This window comes from Panthera onca, chromosome D2 (genome assembly GCF_046562875.1).
Source record: "Panthera onca isolate mPanOnc1 chromosome D2, mPanOnc1 haplotype 2, whole genome shotgun sequence".
Classification (NCBI taxonomy): domain Eukaryota; kingdom Metazoa; phylum Chordata; class Mammalia; order Carnivora; family Felidae; genus Panthera; species Panthera onca.
The window spans coordinates 7,225,172-7,241,802 of NC_138349.1; the positions used below are offsets into that span (position 1 = coordinate 7,225,172).

At 54.6% G+C, this 16,631-nt stretch overlaps 1 protein-coding gene across 5 annotated transcripts in view; it reads left to right on the forward strand.

The window, feature by feature from the left end:
* Positions 1-4,237: 4,237 nt before the first annotated feature.
* Positions 4,238-16,631, forward strand: part of CTBP2 (C-terminal binding protein 2) — a 158,896-nt gene continuing 146,502 nt past the window's right edge. For 3 of the 5 annotated variants that reach the window (XM_060641236.3, XM_081790441.1, XM_078434938.2), the window contains exon 1: positions 4,730-5,003. The gene's annotated coding sequence lies outside the window, so the exon portion shown is untranslated. Of the gene's footprint in view, positions 4,478-4,729; positions 5,004-5,374; positions 5,470-16,631 lie in introns of those variants that run through there. The other 2 variants (XM_060641235.3, XM_060641237.3) reach the window with 2 other exon arrangements.

Consider the following 16,631-nt stretch of genomic DNA (forward strand, 5'->3'; position numbering starts at 1 on the left):
TTAGGCTGCAGTCATGTTATTAAACAAAGAAGAAACTTTCAAATAAGATGCCTAAAGGCATGTTTCAGAAGTAACGTCGCCTTTTCTGAATCCATGCTAATGAATATGCATGTATGTAAACAGAAGCCCTTCTTGAAATGGGGGAGGGGAAAGGTCAAAATAAGGCAGACAGGGGTCCAAGCCTACCTCCTCACTCACCAGCAGTATGACCTTAGGGAACTCAGTAAGTCTTTGAACCTCAGTTTCCTTCATCTGTAAAATGGGAATATGACTCGTATCTCTCCAAAGGGGCTGCTCTGAGGATTAATGATGCTTATCAATGGCTTAGCCCAGTGACAGGCACTCTAGTGAGTCATGGAGAAACATTGGTTGCTGTGATTGTTATTTTTATGACACTTTTTTGTGTCTGTCAACATCCATGTCGGGACACCAGAAGTTGAACCTGATGATTAAAGAGGATCAGATGGGAAGAAATCATGGAGCGTATTGAAAAAGTAGCATTTCAGGACGATGTTCTATAATGGTAACACAGAGTGATACCAATTGGTAAAAGGCATTTATTCTGTACATTTACTGGAATGTATTAAAACATGTTCTCTGTATCTTAATGTTCTTTTCGTATTGAAAAACACCGTTCCATACAGTAATAAAAATAAACTGAGAGGTTTGTAAGACAAAAGCCAGTTTGCAACATTTAAAAAATATCGTGGTAAAATGTACATAACATGAAATTTACCATCTTATCCATTTTTTAAGTGTATTGTCCAGTGGCATTAAACACATTCACAGTGTTTCATAACCCACCGGCGTCACCCATTTCCAGAACTTTTTCAGCACTTCGAACAGAAACTCTGTGTCCATTATACAATAGTTCCCTCCCCTGAGCCCTTCTAATTTCTACTCTATGGTGTCTGTGAATTCGCCTATTCTATGTAAGTGGGATAATACAGTATTTATCCTTTGGGGTCCGGTTTATTTCACTTAGCATCATGTCATCAAGGTTCGTCCACATTACAGCAGGTGGTCAGAACTTCATTCCTTTTTAAGGCTGAATAATATTCCATGTCATGTATATAACCATGTATTTTTTTTTTTTTAATTTTTTTTTAACGTTTATTTTTGAGACAGAGAGAGACAGAGCATGAACGGGGGAGGGGCAGAGAGAGAGGGAGACACAGAATCGGAAACAGGCTCCAGGCTCTGAGCCGTCAGCCCAGAGCCCGACGTGGGGCTCGAACTCACAGACCGCGAGATCGTGACCTGAGCCGAAGTCGGCTGCTTAACCGACTGAGCCGCCCAGGCGCCCCAACCATGTATTTTTTTTTATCCATTCATTCTTGGGGGGACATTTGGGTTATTCCCACCTTTTGGCTATTGTGAATAATTCCATGAACACTGGTGTACAAACAATTTGGGGGACCTTGCTTTTCATTCTTTTGTGTTTACACCTAGACCTGGAAAGTGCTGGCTCAAATAGTAACTCGACACTACTTTTTGGGAAACTACCAAACTGTTTTCCACAGTGGCTGCACCAGCTCCCATTCCCACTAGCAGTGCACGAGTTTTCTAATTTCTCCACATCTTTACTGACACTTGCTGTTATTTTTTATAACAGCCCTCCCAACAGACACAAAGTGGTATATACTGTGGTTTTGATTTGCATGTCCCTGATGATCAGTGACGCTGAGCATCTTTTCACGTGCTCATAGGTCATTTGCATGTCTTCCTTTCGAGAAATGGCAATTTCGGGTTTTGCCCATTTTTGAACTGGGCTGAGTTCTGGGGTTGTTTACGGAAGATTAAATCACAGTTGGAGTTCGAGGGGCACCTGGGTGGCTCAGCGGGTTGGAGCCACCGACCCTTGATTTCCGCTCAGGTCACGATCCCAGAATCCCGGGATTGAGCCCCCACGAGGGTCAGTTGAGTGTGGAGCCTGCTTTAAGATTCCCCCTCGCTGCCTCCCGACCCCACTCGTGGGCACACCCTCCCTCGCTCAAATTAAAAGAAACAGTCGGGAGTTTGAGATAACTCACGTGTCGGGGGTCAATGGGTTTAATATTTTAAAATACAGGGTGTCAAATTGAAGTGAAAAATAATTTTTGGCTCTGATGCCTTCTTTTTAAACATTCTCAAAACAAGGAGAGTGAGGTCGAATTCCTAAATTAGGTCGAACTCCTGTTAAGAAACTCGAACAAGTGATACGAAAAACCAGCTGACTTTTTGTGGTTTCTGGGTGAGAACAGAGGGCCACTCAGAACCAAGGATCATCTGTGAAATAAGCTAGCTGAACATCTTTAGTTATGGTTCTTTACAGTTTATGCCTAAGAAACAAAATCACCTCCCGGCGGCCCAGGAGCCTGGCGGAGGGCTGGTCGGATGGTCAAGAACTCCGCTAGGCCCCATGACCTTGAGGCGAAACCGCTGAGCCTCTAGAGGAAGGCCCCGACCGACCATGTTTGTGACGACCTGGGGTCGCCAGAAGATGGAGACAACCGGGAGTGCACGTCTGGGAGGTTTTTTGTGTGGTTTTTTTTTTTTTTTTTTTTTTTTTTTTTTTTTTTTTTGCCTGAACTGCGGACTCAGGAGCCACGGTGGCTGGCCTGGGCGAGGCCTATTCGGGCCGTGTAATAAACGCGCATCGGACATCTTCGTTACCGAGCCCGCGGGTGTGAAAGGCCGGCTCCCCATCTGGGAGGTCTTTCACCGAGTTTTAAGACCTTATTGTTTGATGATGAAACAATCATCGGGAGTCAAGGCCCCCCCGCACGGCCGGTGGCCCAAGCCACATCTGGGTGCACTTTAGCAAACCAGCCGTGGGCACCAACCCCCTGCTGCGGGCCGAAGCAGGGGTTTTAAAAATGTGAATAGATGGACAGGCCTCCGGCAGCTCTCTCGGGGACGCGGAAAAGGTTTCTGCGGCGTTGTGGCCCTGCTCCCGGCCTCCGGGCTTTACCTCGAGTTTCCTTCGCTTCGTGGGGTGTGGCGCTCTCCCGGGACGCCAGGGGCCAAACCGAGCAACTGGGCTCCCAGAATGGCCTCGCCTGCGGCCTGCAAAGGCCCGACCTCACACCCCTCTCCTCCTGCCTTTCCTGTTCAACATCTCAATCCAGTTCGTAACATCTCAATATAGTTTTAAAACATCGACCCCGGGGCTCAATTCAGCCTCCACGGGGAGCTTCTTGGACGGCGCGCGGCGGCCTCCGGGAAGGAAGAGTCTGAGGGGCTCCGGGGCGCAGGGGGACGATCCGTTCCAACCCGAAGCCGCCGACCCCCTTCGCAAACCGGGTTCCAATCCCGCGGGTCACGGGCCTTGAATTTAATCTAGGTGCGGCCGGCGCGCGGCCTGATCCCCGGGTTCGGTGTCCAGAGTCTAACCTCGCGGCGTCGGGGCGTCTCGCGCGCCTCCTACCCCCCCACCCCGGGCCGCAGAGCGTCTCCGTCCCGCGAGGCCGGGAGCTCCCACCCAAAGCGAGGCTTTAAAAATAGCCCAGGCAAGATCCAGGCAACAGGAAGGAACATTTTTTTTTTTTTTTTAATGTGTAAAAAATGTTTTGCTTCGTGTAGGGAACACAACCGCTGCAAGTTCCAGCACACAGGGCCCCTCCCGCGCACCCACTGCCTCTCCGGCGAGGCGCGGGCACGGTCTCCCGGATCCGGATTTGGGGAGCGCAAGTGCCCCCTGTGGCCGGCCCGCGCCTGACCCCGCGGGCCTGAGGAGGCAGAAGCAGCCGGCGCGGGGCCCAGGAGGAAGTTGGAGCCGCGGGGCCGGGAAGGGGGCAGGTCGGCGCCGCGGGCCAGGCGGGGACCCGATGGGGCCAGGGCCACCCCGGGGCGCTGCGCCCAGGCCGGCCTGGGCTCGCGTCCCCCCACGTGGCCGGCCGCCCGGGGCCCCACGTGGAAGGGGCGGAGGAGGAAGGAGAGCAGAGGGGAGGGCCGGACTCCCGGCCGCAGCGGCGGGACCCCCGCCCCCGCCGCCGAGGCCCCAGGGCTTCGCCAGGGCCTCCCGGGCGGGGCCGGGCCGGGGAGTGCCCGCCGCGCCCGGCCCCCTCGCCCTCCCGCCGCGCCTGTGTGCACTTTCGCGGAGCCACTAATCCCCCGAGAGAGCCGATTTGTAGTGAGGAGTATCTGTAGGGGGCGAGGCCGGCCCATGTGGGGTTGTGTCATTGGTTTGCAAAGAGAGACCCCGCCTTTGCCCAAAAAAAAAAAAAAAAAAAAAAAAAAAGAAAAGAAAAAAAAAAAAAAGGAGCGAGGAGTGAGCGAGCGGCGACCCTCACCTCGCCTCCCGCCTCGCTCCTGCGCAGCCGGCGGGCACCGGGAGACGCGGCCGGCGCCGCTTCTTTCCCTTTCCCTTTCTCTCCGTTTTCCTCCTCCTTCCCGGGAGGAGAAAACAAATAAAGAAGAGCAAATAGCCGGGAGGCGCTCGGCATCCAGGACGCTCCCTCCCCCGATCCAAGTTGGAATTAGCATCCTCTTGGGGGTGAGCGCGGCGCGGGGCGAGCGCGGGCCGGGGACCCCCAGCGCAGCCCCCTCCCGGCGAGCGGGCGCGGGGCTGGGACTGGGGTGGGGAGCCTCGGGAGCCGGGTGGGCGGAGGAAGGGGGTGGGGTGGGTGGGGAAGTAGGAAGAGGCTCGGCGGCGAGGGGAGGAGGAGGAAGGGAAGGGGAGGGGTAGGGTGGGGAGGGGAGGGGAGAGACAGGGAAGGGAGGGGAGGGAAGGGCGGGAGGGGGAGGGGCGGGGAGCTGGAGAGATTAAGTTTTTGTGTGTGTGTCCCTGTGTGCGTGTGTCATTTTAAGGTGGCCCGGGAGCGGCCCAGAGAAGCCGGCGGCGGCCCGAGGAGCGAGGGACCGAGCCGGGAGCCATGCCGCGCTGAGGGGGGGGCCGCACAGCCGCCGCCACCGCCACCGCCGCCGGGTGGGGTGGGAGGGGCGGGAGCCGCCGCCACCGCCGCCGCCGCCGCCTCCCGGGTGGGCGCCCTTCGCCGTGGACGCCGGCGGCCCGGGACGAGGTAAGCGGGGCCCCGGGGGAGGGCTGGGACCGCTGCCGCCCCCGCCTCACCTGCGGCCGCGGGCTGGGGGCGCCGCGCCCGCGCCTCACTGCGCCACTGGGGGGGTGGGGGGGAGGAGGAGGAGGAGGGCGAAGGACACGGAGCCGGCATCCGAGGACATCTTTGGTCTGCGCCCCCGTGTCCCCGCTCGGCGCCCGGGGGTGGGAGCCGGCCTGGAGGTCGCTGCCTGCCGCCCCCCGCCGCCGATCGCGCCCGCCGGCTGCCGTTTGCGCCAGGATTTTTGTTGTTGTGATGAGAGTTGATGAATGCGAAGTAGGCGGTCACCTTCCTTCCCATCAGGATTGGAAAAAAAAAAAAAAAAGAAATCCCGAGCGCGGCGGCGTCCGGAGGGCAGCGGCGGCGGCGGCGGCGGCGGCGTCTCGGCGACGGTTTCCTAGGCGCCCCCGGCTCCTGCTCCCCGAGGCCGGTGGGTGCGCGCGCGGGGGCCGCCCGCGACCCAGGCCGAGCGCGCGGCGCGCCGCGGGGACAATACGGCCGGATCCCCCGGGACCGGGAGTCCGAGCGCGCGGGGCCTTACGCTTTGCGGGGCGGGGGCGGGCGGTAGAGCGGGGGTCCGCGGGGAAACCGGGGCGCGCGCGGCTCGGGGCCCCCAGGGGAGCGGCCCCTGCTGGCCGGGGATCCCGCGCGGCGCCCCGGGAGCGCAAGTGAAAGAAGGGAAAGGAGGCGAAGTGGAACCCTTTTGTTTTGCCGGCCCCGCATTGTTGGCTCCTCCGGGCAGCCGGGCCACATCTGCCGCCGCCGCCGCCGCCACCACTGCCGCGCCGGGCTCGGCCCGCCAAAGTCGCAGCGGGGCGGGGGCTCGGGGCTGGCCGGGCGGCGGGCGCGGGCGGGGGCCGAGCGGGCCGGGCATTTCCTCTGCCCGTCCGCGCTCCCGCGGGCACCACTTCCTCCTCGCCCGCCGCCGTCGCCGCCGCCGCCTGCTGCGAGCCCGGTCCGCCCGCCTCCCCCTCCCGGGCTGCACTTTTCGGGTGGGGCGAACCAAAAGGAAAAAGTTTCGCAGGAGGGGCTGGCGAGGGCGCGCCCCGGGCGGCGGGGACCGGGTGCTGCGCAGCGACTGCCGGGCCGCCGCGGTCGCCTCTTCCTCCTCGTCCTCGGCGGCGCAGGACTGACCCGCGCGGCCGAGGGGAAGCGCCTTTCTTTCTCTTCCTCCCGCTCTGCCCAGCGCTCCGGGGCAAGTTGGGCAGAGGCGCGCAGGAGCCGGGGCGCGCCTGGGCCTTTCTCCAGCGGGAGGCCGGGTGGCGTAGCTGGTTGCCCGCAGCCCACGCAGCGTCCTGGTGCTCGGAGGCCGCGGGCCCCGGAGCTCGGCTCGGTCACCGCCGGCCGCGGCGAGACGCACACGCGCGCACACACACCCTCCGGTGGCTCGGCCGCGGCGGATGGTCACGGACACGGAGTGTGCGTGTGCGCGCGAGTGTGTGGGGGCCCCCCCCCTCCCGACCCCGAGTACTTTTTCCGGAGGCAGCCCCAAGCGGCAGTTGGCTCCAGGGGTCCCCATGTTTAGTATTTTGCAGGGGAAAGGAGGAATTTTTCGTAGAAATCCCCGCTCGCTCTGCGTCCTTGGGGTGGAGGCTGCTGGCAGTGGCCTACGTCGTCATGCCGGGCTCACTTGCCCTCTCCAGGGTAAACAGATCTTTCTGGATTTTTTCCCACCTTTTTTCTTTAAAGATTGGAGATCAGGTTAAGTTCTTAGAGAGTCAGATGTGAGTGGCTTGAAGGGTAGACAAGAGAATTGTATTCTATAAATATGCATTGGGAATTTAAAATGCTAAGTGCCTTATTTGCAATTCTGTTGGATATTCTAGAGACTGGTATATTTTTATCTGACATGGATAATTTGGAGGGGACGTATATTTTGGTTAGTTTACAAAGTGATTCTGCCTCCCGACTTTGGCGAAATATATTAAACTCTTACTACTCTTTCAAAGAAGATTCTCTACTAAGTGCTTGGGTTCAAAGACAAGTTTAAAAATTACCTCGTGTTCAGTACCTAAGACTGCTGTTCTTTCTGCCTCTAGGGCTCCCAAAGTAGAACTAGTTAGTTTTCGTGTACTTCGGAGAATTCCTGTTTTGAAAAATTTTTTTTAAATAAATCCTTTACATTTTGAAGTAATGGTACTTGAAAGGATCTCGTTTCTATAATCATTTGATTTCAAAGAGTACTTCTTACAGCAATTATAAAGTGATATTCAAAATGCTAATTAAACACTTTAAGTCAGAGCGGCTTTAATATGGAAACATTTTTTTCTTTCTTTTTTTTTTTTTTTAAAGTAACGGGGGACTATGTCCTAGAGTTGAAACACCAAAAATCCTTTTGTCTGCCATCAGATTCCTGAACTGCTGTGACACTCTCCTGTAAAAAAAAAAACAACAACAACAAAAAACAAACAACAACAACAACAGAAAACCCTGGTGCCCTTTTTATTGCCCCCAAAAGAAAAGTTAATGAGGTGGTAGGTTTCAGGCAAAAAAGCAGGCCCTCTTTCTTGCAAAATATGCTTACAGTTGCCATTGAAGTTGTATGTTAGCCGTGAATGCACTTGCCTTTAATGAAGCCAGTTTAATCGCTCACACTTGATCAAGTATAACAGGACCAAACAAAGGAAATAAGCCAGCATATTTCTGTAGAGCGGTGAGGGGTTTAGTGTAAGTGTTGATGTCGGGTCACCCCCTCCCCCCACTCTGCCCCCAGTACGAGGGAGTGAGGGTTGAAGGCAAAGGGAATTTATGGCACTGATTGGTTTTCTGTGCCCCCGGGGTAGGGGACCCCAGTTTGTCCCTGTAGAAAGCAGTTATTAGAGGGAATTTTAAAATCTTGGCCTTGGAGCTTGTTTTGAACCTGACAAGGTGTTTTTTTGTTTAATCCCGTTTCCTGTTTGGGAAGATACAGCTAAGGGGGAGTACGTGGTCTCCCTCGTTTCTAAGTGTACCTTAATAAGGCTGAGTGGAGGGTGGGTGGCTGTGTAGTTGAGCTCCAAGCCCTGTGTTATTTACGACTTCACTTGGGATCTTTTGAAATTGGCCCTTGAATGGGTGTTTTCCTGGGGGAGGGGCAGGGTGAATTACCTTTTCTCAACGGTGATTTTTAAAAATACCTCTTTGTCCCTAAAATGTATTTCTTTGCTAGGCACAAGTTGCAACTTATGTCTGGGACTTAGTCATCAACTCAAGGAAGAAATATTTGCCAAGTGTCTTCTTCAGGTTGAGAAAGTTAAAAAGTCCGGCTGCTTAAAAACACTGCGCTCGTTGTAAAAATACACCAGTGACATACTTTGTGAGATATTTTGGCCTTTTAAGACTCAGGGCACACCTGTTCCTGTCCCTGCAGAGTTTGCTTTCCTTGGCATTGTTAATCTGGTCGTGTACACAAGATGAAACAGGAAAACTTGGCTATCTGTATAATTATTAACCAGCCAATCAGTTGCCCTTTCAGGGAATAATCAATAACTTTACTCTTGACTTCTCAAACTCTGAAAAGAAACTGTATTTTTAAGTCCGAAAAGTGTTTTGAAGAGAGATGAAACCAACAGCCACCACCACAACAAACAAACAAAACTACAAAATCAACCTGCAGCTCTTTCAGTGTCCTGAGTAGCCAGCTACAAGGTCAATAAATGATGAGTAAAGAAAATAGGTACCGAACAAGCAGTGCTCTGGGTTGGAAAAGGATATTGTTGCGAACTGTTTAAATACTAAAGCAAAGGGAGCTCCGCATGGCTCACACCATTTGAAATCCTTGAGACACACTGATTAAAAACAAAAAGAGCCTGCATCTCGGGAACAGCCCCTCCTTGAGATCCAGCCCCCGAATGCCATTTGCTCACAGTCCTTTTCCGTCGCGAATCACCCCCCTTTGCATTTAATGCTTTTCCCTAAATGGAAAAAAGTTAAAGAGTTTATTGCAACGGTGGAATGGCCACCCCAGTTGTCATTTTTTTGCCACTGTCATTTCAGTATAGAAGGACTGTCGTCATAATGTATGTGAGTGCCGCCTGGGTCCCTCTGAATAATCTTTGTGTCAGTGACAAGCAGTGGGCTAAGTGTCCCAAGTCCCTGGTACAGGCCACAAATGATAGATACAGGTATATATATTCATAAAATACACGATCAGAAAAGGAAATGTGTCTGTTGGGCAGGGCACGACCCAGGCGCTGTTTCCACTGTCTGGCTGATCGTTCCATTACAGAGGCTGGAACCCATTTCTGTAGTAATTAAAACGTGGGAGTGCAGTTTGACCCTTGGAAGAGCAGTACGAGTGTTTAACAGAAGTGACACCTTGTAGTGAAATCGGGGGGCCTTACTCCTTCAAGATCTTCCTGTGACGCTGAGGCATGCTCCTGTGGACTATGATGACTTCTAGTAGGCACATGGAAATGCTGGAATGGATACGCTCCGAGGCTGTGCTGCCTGGGCAGATATCAGTTTTCTCCCTTACAGCTGGTGAGCATGTCCTAATTCACACCGCTGAAGTTAAAGCCACAGCACCCCGGGAACGGACGGAGGGTGCAAGCAAGGCTTCTCCCCACGTACAATCTTTGGAAGTTAATTTTTTTTTTTCAAGTCTGTGTTTGATGGAATATATATCAAAGACGAATGAAAGGGTTGTGTGTGTGTGTGTGTGTGCGTGTGTGTGTTTTAAATCCTATCTCTGGATTTGGAAAATTATACTTAATAATTGCTAAAACCTTCAGAACCATGTTCAAGGTGTTCAGTGGTTTCTTTTGATCATGATTTAATGGATGGTGTCCAGAAGCCATCAATGTGACTCGAATGATACTCACAAATTAATGTTTGGGCAGAATCTGTAGTTTGCTTTTAGCTATCATTATTGATGTTTAAAGCCCGAGTTTATGGCTGCACTTGGGCATTCAGGACTTCCCCAGTGAAAAGAAGGACTTTGCACATTGTGCAAAAAAGGGGGGGGGGGATTCACAAATGAATACAGAATGTACAATAGGGAGAGAGCTAGGCCATTGTTCGTGTGGAATGTTGACCATGGAAGCCAAGGGGCACTTTGGGCCTTCATTCTTCCAACTGCCCGAGAATACAGAAACTTCAGGAGCGGCCAGCAGGATGGGAACCAGAGAGGCACAGTCATCTGTCTTTGCCTGGCATGGAAATCTGGGCTGCTGGTTTACTCCCTTTGCGGAGTTTTCTTAGAAGACGGTCTTTTCTGGACTGCTAGGGAACTTTGTGCTCTCTTCTCAGTGATCTTTGTGTGTGTGTGTCGAGATTGTAAAAGCAGATAGAAGCGTTCTTCAAAGCAGAGTGTGGAAAAACAAACTTTTTCTCCCTTGAGCGCAATTTTTGAGGCATCCTTTTCACCCCTTAACCAGAAATTGAGACATTGTAAGTGGCAGGAAGCTGTTGTGTTTATTTTTTTATTACTCCTCGCGCTGAAGTCGTTTTTACGCTATTTGTAGTGTTTGGAAAGTACAGCTAAAGTGAGTGAGTGTTGGGTCTGTGTGTTTGCCTGTACAGCTGCTGCCATTTCTGAGAACGCCCCTCTGTATTGTATCTTCCCTCCCCTTTCACAAAGGTCTCCTGCTTCCATGCGGGAGCTGGGGTTGCAGAAGGGAGCCAAATCTGTAGTTGAAATGGCAGGCATTATCCTGTGCCCTTTCTCTGTGTCCCCTCCCCCACGGGGAATCGGTGTAGACATTGACCACCACTGGGGGCTGATTCTGATTTTATCAAGGTATATACTTGGTTGGAAATTAGGGGCCAGCTGACCTTCCCATGTGTATCTTAGCCTGTCCCTCCTTGAGTGAATGGTTGACAGATGATCTACCTGAACTGTTTCGGTAACTGAATTTAACAGATGGTTGCCTCAAGTTGGCTTCATGTTCACCAAAATTCTGATACAACGGTTGGGTCCTTATTCATGGGGCAAGTGATGGCTTTTGACTTTATGGAGAACTGTGACTTCTATCCTAGATAGTAGCAGAGCCATTATTTCTCCCGTTGGTGTTTAGAGGACGTTAATCCTCACTAGCTGCTGTTGTCTGAACTTGGTGGGCAGGTCTTTGGTGGTGGTTTTCTGGAGGTCCAGAGAAGTCTGGGGGTGGGGAGTGGAGGTGGGGGAGGGCAGTGCTTTTCATCCTTGTAGTTCTTAAAATCTTCCCCATTTGTAAAATGCAAAAACAAACAAAAAACCCAAACACACACACACACACCCCCCCTTCGTGTTGTTGCTTTAACTCCCTTCAAAAGCGATCTATTGATCAGCAGAAATAGGCTTTTTGCAGTAACACAAATCCTTACTTATGACTTGAAAGACAACTGTTACTGGCCTGAAGATTGATTGGAGATGGTGGCAATATTTCTGTCCCTCATCCCAGCTTATGTTGTGGCAGGGACTTGGAAGGGACTTTTTACAAGACGTGGAACATAGATGGCGGGCCAGTGGGTCTTCCTGCAGCTTGGGGGCTAGCCAAGGGGTTGTAAACTCGCTGCTGTGCTCCAGCCGTGCCTGAAGTCTGGCCTCCAGCAATCTGTCCGAGCCCAGGACAAACAAAAACTTTATTATGGAGTCAAGGAAGCCCAGGAAGTTTCTTTGGAAGGAACCCTAGACCAAGACCACAGAGGTCAACTCCTCTGGCCTAGTGGGATTTTCCCCCACCAAGTATGGCAATTTAAAAAGCCTACCTAATTGTTAAGGCCTAGCAAACAGCCAGTTGATTGGTGTCGATGACCCAAATCAACCTGGAAGTGGTAGTATTGTACCTGCCCCAGGATTGGGGGGGTGGGGGGGGGGGGAGGGAGGAAGAGCCAGTGAAGTTCCTTGGCTGCAGGGGGCGTGAGGCCAGGAAAGGGTTTGTGCACCTTTCCTGTTGAATGAACTCTGCCTGGGACTTCATTCTTTTGCTGATGGATGGCTTTAGTGGGGGAGGCCTAGAAGCACAGACACAGTTCAATCACAGTCAGTGTGCGTTCAGGTGGGCCTGGGGGGTGGGGTAGGGGTAGTGCCCACATGCTCATTTGGATGGTGGAGAGCCGAGTGAGCCAGCAGGGAGGGTTTTGGGGGGGGGGGTGGGTTCTTAACACCCTGGCCTGGAATGGTTGAGGGGACTGGGAGTGTTCTGCACGGTGGGGGTGGGGGGTGGGGAGGACAGCCTCCCTTGTTCACATGGGCTTGCTTTGCTGGGAGGGTGGGAGTCCTGGTGATGCTAGGGAAGCCTTGCCGCAGGAGCTGCCAGGCCTGGTGGGCTGCATGGGCCGATCTTGGCTGACCACTGCGTGCAGTTTTGGGGATAGGTGGGGCAAAGCTTTCCAAGCACCGGAGATCAGGAGGGCAGCCTTCACCTGGGGGGTACTTGCCCTAATGAACTGGGTGGGCTTGGGGAGGGATGCTGCATTTTCTTCCCGGTGGGGGTGACAAATATTGGTCAAGTTTTCTTCTGTGTCTTCTCCAGACGTGGAACTGTGGTCTGCACCGCTGGTCGATTGCGCCATCCGCCCATCAGGGACTGGATGGAGCGGGAGGCCCAGCGTGGATGCCAAGTGGGAAGGACGTGTCTCTCCAGGAGCACTCAGGGACGTACCTTCTCTTTCTCAAGCGCTTTCTGGTTATGGGCTAGAAGTCACTCCAGGAGGGCAATGAATAAAGTGCGTTTTGCTGCACAGATATCAATATGCACATATAAGTGCCTACAAGTAAAATCTCAGAATATTTTTGATCTTAAAAACATTTCACAGTCATTAATCTTCAGGACGCTCCTGCGGGCTAGGTAAACAGAACCATTCCTATTTTACGCGACGAAGGAACAGTGACTCGCCTCCCCCAACTCGTAAAGGGGCCGGCGTCGGTCTCTCGCCGTAGCGCGCGGGTTTGGGGGCCCCGGGAACCCCGACGATCCGTCCAGACTGACCGCCGGGCGACTTCCGGTCTCCTGCTTGACCTTCGGAGGCCGGGAGGGCGAAGCGGGGCCCCGGCCAAGGCCGGCCGCCGAACCTGGCCGCGCTCTACCTGGAGGGGGCGGGGCCTGGCCGCGCCTCCCCGCGGGCGCGCGGACGGCCGGGGTGCCCTGTCCTGCCGGCGTCTGCGGGTCCGGGGTGCCAGGACCTCCAGACCTGGGGCCCGCGGGCCTGCGGACTCCCGGCGGGGGGCACCTGAGGCTCCGCCCCCCGCCGGCCCGCCTACGCGTCGGTCCCTCCCCTCCCCCTCGGGGGGCTCGCATACCTGTCCTCTCCCCGCCCCCCAACCTTGACGCCGCCGGAAGCACCCCTCCCCAGGCGCTGGTCTTTTCACTTGTAAATGGCAGCCGTTTCCCGCTTGGGGGAAGTGATCCAGAGGTGCTAGAAATGGCCCCTGCCCCCCGCCCCCCCTCCCCCCGGTGCCCACTTCCTCCTTCCTCCCCCCAGCTCCCCGGCCATTGTGCGGGGCTCGACCCCGGGCGGCGGGGGTCCGGCACACCCGCCGGGTTGGCCGCGCCCCTCCAGGTCCCGGGGCTGGACGGCGAGAGAGCCTCGAGACCCCGCGGGACCCGGAGGGGGGCCCGAACCCGCGCCCGAGGCCCGGAGCTGAACCAGAAACCTCGCCGGACCCCGTGCCGGAGCCACCCCACCCCCCAGTGATCGCGGATGGAGCAGACGGTAAACGGCCGCATCCTCACGACGTGGCCGGCTCGGCCTCCCGTCCCCAGGGCGGTGCGGGGGCCGCCGCTTCCCTTGCCCCCGTCCACAGCCTGGGTGTTCTCGGGCTAGCGACGGCGCGGTCGTGGGTGCGCCTGGAAGCTGCGAGGGCTCCCCGGGCCTTCGTCACCGTCCACGTCCAGAACCGGCGACCTCACGCCGATTCAGTCCCCGCGGCTCTTCCCCAACGCGGGCGGCCTGGCGGGCCGGCGAGCGCAGAGCCGGGACCATCGGGGGCTTTGCCGCCTTGCGCCCGTCTTCTCCTTGGCGGAGGAATTTCTGTGTGTTTTTCTCTCGCTGTCGTTGCGGGCTTCATTTGATTCTCAGATCCACCCAGGCCTTTTAAGTAGTACTCGTGCTTTGGTTAAGGTAACAGAATAACTACCATTTTTTGAGCAATTACTTAGTATCTTTGCCAGCCCCTCCCTTGGTCTATGTTGCACTTGGTTTTCACGGCGAGGTCGGGTGGTGGCCCAGGAAGCGCTGGGGTGATTTGCCCATCCCCCCCTACCCCAAGTAGCAGAGCTGGGATTTGAACCAGTCCGTTGGCAGTGGGGTTCGAGCCGGATTCCCTGGCAGAGGAGGAACCCTTCCTACCTTTTGAGCCTCACGGGTCACCCTGAGAGCAGAGGGGAGGTGAACATTCCAGGCTTACCCCCAAAATGTGGCATGTTCTCCCCGGGATTCAAATGGCTTCTCAGAAACCATCCTCTTTCTCCAGGGTTGACTTCCAGATCACATGGGGCTATGGAAAATCTGGGTTGTTTTCATTTCCGTCTTTGATCACTGATCTTTTGTTAGGATCTCACGATCTAATGCCAAGGAGGAATTTCTAGATGGTTTCCTGGACCAGGCCTGTTTTAAATTCCCTACACTCTTCTGGGTTAATGAACAGCATGGCTCCTGTTGAGAAGCCTCAGGCAGGCCCCAGCAGACAGGGGCTCCCGTCGGATGCAAGGGGAGAGGTCCGTCCCTCTGGATCACAGACTCTCTGCCCAGGCGGAGGACAGACCTGCGGAAGGGCCTCAAGAGCCAGGCACAGTTCTGTTGCTCTAGCCACGTTCTTTCAGTTACCCTCATACCCTCTTCGAGGTAGCGGTGATGGTGGTCGCTGTCTTACCAGTGAAGAAACAGAGGGTCGGGAAGGTTAAGTAACTAAGGCAACCGGAAGTTTAGTTAGTTCCCAGTCCATCTAGAGCTGGTCTCTCTGATGGACTGAGACTTTAAGGTTTTGGTTGGGATTCGGGTACAGTTGGGGATGGCTTTGCCACGCTAGCCAAATTAGACCCCTTCTGTGCTCTTGACCTCATTTTCCCCTTTGCTTCCATCTGAGTGTCTGATGTAACCACCCTCTCCCCCTCCAGCGCGCACACACACACACACACACACACACACACAGGGATTATGTGGGTAGCTTTCACAGTGCTCAGGGGTTTGTGTGTGTGTGTGTGTGTGTGTGTGTGTGTGTGTGGTAAAATTGGATTTGGTGGCCAGGTATCACTTCATCAGACTCAAATTTCCAAGTTTGTGGTCTAGGGTAGTGATCTTAGTTGTTTTTTTTTTTTAAGACCGGCCCCCCTTCTTCCTGGTGTGTGCCCCTTTCTAAGGGAGGGGCTGGAGGTGGGTGGGATGCCCCCTTCCCTCACTCTGGCTGCTGCTCTCTTCACCACGATTCATTATGCACTCCTTACAATAGGAGTTGATTCCTATGTTCGACACGGGGGAATCTGGGAAAAGAGACCGGGAATGTGGGGAGGATTTCACCTAATTGGAATGGGCTGTTTGCACCATTCCTGTAAAAACCGGCCAGAAACTTGATTCTGCTGGGTAAACCTCCTTTGGGTTGCTGCCCTGCGTTTGTGTTGGCCTTAGAAAGGAATTTGAATTCATCCTCCTGAACAAAAGGAGCAGCTTTCTTTTCAGAGAGTCGATCAGAGAATTGAAAGGGAAAGGCACAAGGCTGGGTGTGTCCCGAGATCTGGAGAGGAGCCTGCTTGGGTGATTAACTCACCTGAAAGGCACCCAGAGCAGGTGACGCGAGAGCCCTGACCTTGGCTTCCTTTAGGGAAAGGTCCCCACGAGGTGGAGATTTTCCTGAAAAACAGGCTTTCCTTTACTTACAAGATTCCCTTCCTGCCCTGCAGTGCTGCTGTTCCTTTCGTGAACACGTGTGTGCTTGGGAGTTCCCTGATGTCTTTGCTGGTGCCCCCAAGGCCGCAGTGGGACGTGCGGGTGGTCGGGGGGCTCGGCGTACATACACCCCCTCTCATTCGGCCTTTGGATGGCTGAGGGACGGGGGAAGGGGAGAGGGGTGAGCCCCGGTGTGCTGGCTCAGCTCCAGCTTAGGTAATGGTCTGTATTCTCTCTCTCTGAAGTCCCCGGTGCGGTTTGCAAACTGCAGATCTCCATCGTGCTCCCCTGCCTGCAGAAGACTGGTGTATGGTAGGCTCCTGTGGGGCAGGAGAAGAGAGAAGCTTCCTCCCGGCCCACGCTGCCTGGAGAGTGGAAGGGGCTGGGTCTTAAGGCATCTGTGCGCAGACACGCGGGGACGGCCCTCGGATTTGTCAGCCTTTGCTTGCAAGGTTTTTGATGGGAGCCGGGGGTCGCAGGTGGCCTCAGAACCGGCCTTTGGATCTGTGGTGTAGAAGGTCTGTGTCCCCTGTCCTGTTCTGCCAGGGATCCCTGGCTCTGCAGAAAGGCCCCTCCAGCAGGACACGAGGGCGATCTGATGAGTGCTCCTCCCCCCGCCTGCCCGTATTGGTGCCCTGGTGAGCACACCCCGAGTTTCTGAGACCCGATTTTTCTCTGCCTTGGCCTCTTCGCAGACTTCTGTTTATTGTTCTGTACCTCCAAGATGCTCATTGCTCCTCAGTCAGGGCTGCGGATTTTTATTTTTTTTAAACACACATCCTTTCTTCTCATTTCTCCACTAAGCCT